Source organism: Odontomachus brunneus, unplaced genomic scaffold (assembly GCF_010583005.1).
Source record: "Odontomachus brunneus isolate Ranch 3 - 2012 unplaced genomic scaffold, Obru_v1 Obru_scaffold_311, whole genome shotgun sequence".
Lineage (NCBI taxonomy): Eukaryota > Metazoa > Arthropoda > Insecta > Hymenoptera > Formicidae > Odontomachus > Odontomachus brunneus.
The window spans coordinates 204,585-211,348 of NW_022639761.1; the positions used below are offsets into that span (position 1 = coordinate 204,585).

General features: G+C 39.0%; 1 long non-coding RNA gene across 1 annotated transcript; it reads left to right on the forward strand.

The window, feature by feature from the left end:
- The first annotated feature begins 3,431 nt into the window (after positions 1 to 3,431).
- On the forward strand, positions 3,432 to 4,463 carry LOC116853374. The gene is made up of 3 exons (XR_004379954.1): positions 3,432 to 3,580; positions 4,027 to 4,124; positions 4,332 to 4,463. It is a non-coding gene; the product is annotated as an uncharacterized LOC116853374 (long non-coding RNA).
- The last annotated feature ends 2,301 nt before the right edge of the window (positions 4,464 to 6,764 follow it).

The window sequence follows — 6,764 nt, forward strand, 5'->3', positions numbered from 1 at the left end:
TCGATTGTCATGCCGCCTCCTTTCGCTTTCGCTTCGGCGTTCCTTCCGCATTGGTCGATTGTCGGCTGCTTCTCGTCGAGTAATTAATTGCGGCGAAACACATCAATCGAGTAATGCTCGTATCACACTAGCGATGGGTGACTGTGTCGTGTCCATGATTGTTTCTTGACCAATCAGCAAGAAACTGCTGATAATCGGAGGATTTAATTGAAAATTGAACTAAATCTAAACTCAAATCTGAGTATCTCATTTAAAAAGAGTTTCAAGTAACGATTATTGATACAGTTAAAAAATCTATATTAGTAGCAGTTCTTGAAACTTGGTAGAGACATTCTCTCAGATAAGACACTCAGGTCCGTATTAATAGTCGTTGCTTGAAATCCCTCTCAAGTGAGATACTCAGGTTTCAGTTCAGAGTCAGATGAAAGTTTTTCAGTTGAATCGTGACTACAGATATAATGCCACATACATATCATATAACTCAACTGAAGAATTTGGCTCTCTGAATAGAAATCTGAATATCTTATACGAGATAAGTTTCAAGTGACAATTACTAATATAGTCCTCAAATTTTAATTAGAGTTAATCGTGAGTTTTCCAGCTGAATCACGACTGCAAATATAATATCACATATATTATATGTAACTCAAATAAAAAAATTCATCTGAATCGGCAAATTCAACTGAAAATTTAAGTCTGAACTCACAATTAGACTGCAGTTACCAATCGTTGGCATGATATAACGTTTGCCTGCACACCGTGATACAAAGGTACACTATGAAATTCGCCAGAGTAAATATAAGTAACGAGGTAAATATTTGAAAATGAATGGCTCCTCAATCTATAGATCGCCCCTGTAAAGGCGAATTTCTGCTTCATTTTGCCGCTGGTGTCAGGCGACCTTGTGGCGCGTCGCACTTGTACTAACACAGTTCGTTGCTCTCGTTCGCTTGCCCGACCTACGACACGCTCGATCTCGTCCTTTACGACCTGTAATTAGCGTCGATTCTGTGGGGCCAATTCGGCCCGTCATTTAGCCCGCATAAGGAATTGATCGAAGGGACGAAAGTGAAACTCCTCTTGCTCGGCGTCCTCGAGTCCTTAAACCGGTATCAGAGATATAACGATGCAATCGAGATAATTGAATATTAAATAACTCTTAATTAAATGCTTTTCTAAAGCCTCAACGTGAGAGAAACGATAGTAAAGCAGTACTCTATATAAGGTTATATCTGGAGATTCTCCACACTGAAAAAAATTCATGAAAATTTATTTAAGAAATATAAAGTTTATTTCTGTATAAAATGAAATTTATTTCATGAATATACCTATGAGTAAACCTTTTTATATTCCACAAATAAATTTTCAAGTATCTTCTTCTCGATTCATTGATCTCCCCTCGACGTACTTTATAGGATTAATGTAGAAGCAGTAATTTCGACTCGGGAAGGAACTGCTTTGTCGAAATCGATAGGAACTCCCGGCAGACGCACGTAGTTTTCGTTGTACCGTAATTTGCCGGGTCCTTTTTATTCTGTTATTCGCGGTGAATTTTGCCTCGCCGAGATATGAATGCGTCTCGTCTTTCCCTCCGTGCTCCTACATCGGCTTTTCTACCGTCGCGTCGCGCCGCACCGTACCTGTGCCCCGTTTATCTCGCGGGAAAAGAGAAGACGAATGTCTAATGGATTTAGCTCCCTATGGAGAACGACGTTGGAGCTGGTTTTGAAAGGAAGGTAGATTCTCTTCGGCGAGCTCGCGCGCGCCCGCCCGGCGAGTTTCGACGTGTGAAGAGGGAGTAAGTAAAATCGTGGGAAATGCCTTGCGTCTGGAAGCCATTCACGCGACACGATGATGGAACGTCTCGAAAATTTGGTAAGAGCCGTTCCGTGCGACTTGTTGCTCGGGTAAATGTGACCGGCGAAATCAGAAATTCTCGTGATACGCTGCAAAGACTGGTTATGCAAGAACAACGTGATTTCGTGGTTCACGCACGTTGAATCGCATTAACCTCGCGCGAAGACCAAATTTCTACTATAATTTCTGAGGCATCTATCTCTTAAACTCGCATCAATAGTCGTTACTTGAAACTTTCCTATGTGAAATATTCAGATCTGAATTTAGAGTGTTAGATGAATTTAAACTCACGTTTAACTCTAAATTAAAATCTAAAGGTTTCACCTGAAGCAAGTTTCAAGTAACGGCTATTAATATGAACCTTAGGACTGTATCAATAGTCATTACTCCTCTTAAATAAGATATTCAGATTTGAGTTCACTTAGATGAAATTTTTCAGTTGAATCCACTGATTACAGATATAAATGACACGTATTTTCGATCGAAAAACTTGGATCTAACTCTGAATAAAAAACTGAGTATCCCCAACATGAGACAAGTTTCAAGTAACGATTATTAATACAAGCTATATTCTCACTGATGAATTTATCGATTAAAAAAGCTCCCGCGGGTGATTTTAATAGAAATTTATCCACTCTCCAAAGCTCATATACTTATAAGCAGACGCCCATGTGCACGCCGTTAAATTTTAATTAAACGTATAGCAATAAAAAATGAGACATTACGATCGTTAAAAAAAAAAAAAAAAAAATATATATATATATATATATCAATTCTCAGGGGTATATATTCTACGGGTACACTCCCTTCCTTCAGTTAGGACCATTTTATTCAATTTTGGCACGACCCCTGAGAACGAACGTCCAGTTTAAATTCGCTTTGATGTATTTACACCATCATGGACTTTTACGACTACTCGAAAAATACGCAGATATTTACAGGGAGGATTTAGTAGAGAGGAAAAGCGCTTCGAAAGTATAAAGGACTAGCTTAAACTACCCGGGCCCGTTACTCGGGCTTCTTATATCTAGAACGTCTAAACTTAAATTATCACGAAATATCAAGGGGATGAAATCAAGGAGATAAAATCAAGGGATGGGACTTTATGTAGTCTATATTTTTCGCAGAATCCCAGAGAGTAACTATCTAAAACTTGATACAGGTCGGTCAAGGGATCTAGAAGTTAACAGGGAAAAAAAACATAGATATTCTATTTTATATATAATAAATATAGATAAATATAGATAACTGTGGAAACAAAACGGTTTTGACGTGGGTGGATTGCGAATACAAGCTATTTGCGTTATCACATAAACGGCGATGCGACCTTGCATTAAAAATTTCGCCGCTAATTAAGTAATGAAACATGTTTGTGTTTTGACGAACGAGATGTTTTGTTTTCAGTCAAATCTAGCCGAAACAAACATGTTGTAGCAACGCGAGATAATTTTGACACAATCTGTACGTTAATACGATCAACGAATACCCAGAGTCAAGTGTATTGTCGCTTGAAGGTCGCGCGATCTTGAGCGCGCCGGCACTCAAGCGTTCACGCAGTGTACATAGAATCATAACAATCTTTGACGCGCGCGAGTGAACACGTCAGACTACATCGATCGTCGTTTTGGATTTTGTCAAATAAAAAATAGCAATCTAAAAAGAACAAGAAATAACTCGCGCTGCGATCGTCGTGAGTAGCGATGGTGTTGCATTAATTTGAAAGGTGATTGCACCATTCCGAATCGAAATTTTAGTCCTATTTTCGACCCGAACTTTCTGACATCCATACACTCTGAAGAATCAGAACATATTTAATATACATGGCAACTAAAATCCTGCTTAGCGCTTCCAAATGGCAGAAGACGCACAGAGTAACACTTGTAGATTCTAAAGAGGATTTCTCAGCCAGTAAGTTAAATAAAAAAAGAGGCCGATATAAGCTTCAGGATATCAAAGCAGACATTAAATGAAATATTGAAGTCGAATATAAAATTGGACAAAATTTCGATTTGGGTCACGTCGTTTTTATTGGATATGAAAGAAAAATACGGAGTCAAACCTCGCGTTTTCGATACCTCCATGAATACTGCTCGTTACTCTAAACTCATAAAAGCCAAAAAACTTTTCTAGCGTTATATGACCAATCAGAAAAATTATTTTCTGTTTCAGACTTGATGAAGCTACAGGCCACATTGCGGAGGTAGTTCCAGTTCCGATGAATGCTGTACCGGAGGATCCGGTTCGAGCCAAGCAGGGTCGGCTCGAAGGTAGGCTTATAGATTATTTGACTCCTTCCATTTATCTGTGTTTGCGGTCAAGAGGTGAAATATAGCTGTTGAGAAAATCGTTGACTCGCGTCATAATAAAGTGCTATAACTCGCTGTAACTGTACTCATCCATTTAAACTGCTCTCTCTTTCTCTCTCTCTCTCTCTCTCTCTCTCTCTCTCAGCTCTGAACTGTTGTTTGTTTCAGTCTGTAAGCGGAATGTGGCCGGCCCTGACACGGTGAGTCAAAAATATAGGAACAACAATTGTACGGTGATGGATATAGACATGTATCATGTTAGATTCATAGGTGGGTTTTTGTAGAATCCGTTGAAATCAGTGCGATTTATTTGGTAGAATTTCGCATGTTTTTGTGTGCATATATGAGTGAAATTCAGGTGCTCAAATAATCAGAGGATTACTTCTTCAAATGCATTTATTACTTAATGAATATTTAAAATATTAAAAACGTCTCTCTTTTAAATATATTTAATCTTCAAATTTAGCAAACATATTTATTCAAATGTTGATATTTTTATATTTATTTCCTGTATAATTATTTTAAATATTTTTATTTTTATATTTAAGGTTCAAGTTACAATTATTTATAAAATCTATTGATATTACGTGTGATCCTTTGATTGTTTTGAGCAGTGTATGATATACATCAAAATCGCACTTATGCACATTAAACTCTCCATTATTTTATTCGCGTTGATTCAGATTTTGCGATTACTTTGTTTGTTTGTCAATTTAGGTTTCGTGATTACTTTGCTCGCGTTTATTTAGATTTCGTGATCACTTTGCTCGCGTCAATTCAAATTTCACGATTATGATGTGCTCGCGTTATTTCAGACTTTGCGATTATCTTGTTGATGTTCATTCATTCTTGAGTTCACAATTATTTTATTCGCGTAGATTTAGATCTTTTGATTCCTTTGCTAGTATCAACTCAGATTTTACGATTATTTTGCTCACTTTAATTCAGATTCTGCGATTACTTTGTTCGCGTAAATTCAGATTTCGTGATTACTTTGCTAACGTCAATGTAAATTCTGCGATTATTTTGCTGGCGTTAATTTCAGATTACACAATTGTCGCAATCATTAGTATTGCGACGTCCGCACAGCTGTCAGTATTGACAGATTTCGCGGTCGATGCGTCCGCTTTTCAATTCACAATTTTCTACAAACAGTTTTCCACATCCGCGATTCGCGAATCGGGAATGTGCTCTCAAAACGACGGCATGTATCGCGTCGCGAGTGTGTTTCTGCAAAAATAGAAATTGTAAAAGAATCGTGTGAAGAAACACTAAATTACTCGTATTGTGTGACAAAAATTTGCCAAAGAACTGGCAAATTCCAATTTCGTTTCGATTTCTCGCATAAATATTTGTTTTTCCATCGATATCGTCAAGATATTCGTAAATCGTCGTCGCGAGTGAAGTAAAATAAAGTGCAAGCAACACGGGGCGATGCAGGAGGAAGACTGAATGCCAAGGCGATTCCGGAGCAACGCAGCAGCAGATTTCGTTGGTGCACATCGTTGGATATCGACGCGACATGGTGAGCGTGCAATTGCAACGCTGACAATGCGTTATTATATTATCATAATGCATGCACAAATTGCATTGATTTCAAACGGAGAGTACAGGCGGTTGTATACTGCCGCTTACTAGCTATGCATTGTAATTTGACTGCGAAGCATTCGCGGATAATTTAATCGCTGCGCTGAAAACACCTGCATTATCTGTGTATTGCTATTTGAATGCGCATCATACGGATAATTTAATATCTGCACTGAAAACTGTGAAAATAGTAGCTGTGTATTACTACTTGACTGCTGAACATTCGGATAATTTAATATCCGCATCGAAAACTATTTGAGAGTATCCGCGATATTTTACGGCTGTCTCCTCAGGAGTTTAACTATACGCGAACATTTTTGGGCTTTTGGGCGAACAGGGTTTGCGCTTTTGAAGTTTTAGAATGTGCTGTATTAATGTGTTGAACGATGGTCTAGTAACATCTTTTTTGTGAACACACACACACACACACACACACACACACGCGCGTGCGCGCGTACTCTAATGACGAGCCTGGGAAAGGCCGCTTCGACGTATATACTCATTAATGCCGCATACTTCCTGAAACGAAATGCGTGATATATCACTTAATAAGACCTTATTGGCTTAATTTATCAAACGTTATGAAATACTAATAAGCGAGTCGTTTTAATTCCGCGAAATGAGATTACGCGCCCGGTTCGCAATTGAAGCTCGCGCGGTTTAAAATTCCGCGTCGGATGAAACAACGTGGCATTAAACGGGAACGAGCTGTTCGGAAGAGCCTTAATCCGAGCGTAATAAGAATGCTGGCCGGCACCAGCGGGAGCAAAACATCGAATTTCCCGTGTCTCTCCTTGCTCGCGCAGGAGAACGAACGACCGCGCGCCTCGGCGATTTATCATAGACAGAAATGCAATTTTCCACAATGAGTCCACCGCGATTAAGTGACCCGAGCTGTCGAGAACTTAGCGCGGTGTCGCACGGTCCGTGGCAGTAATAGGATCCCTTAAACTCCTTATTATGAATTATGTGCGCATTTTCCTCCTTGCACTTTCTTCCTTTTATCGCGCGCCT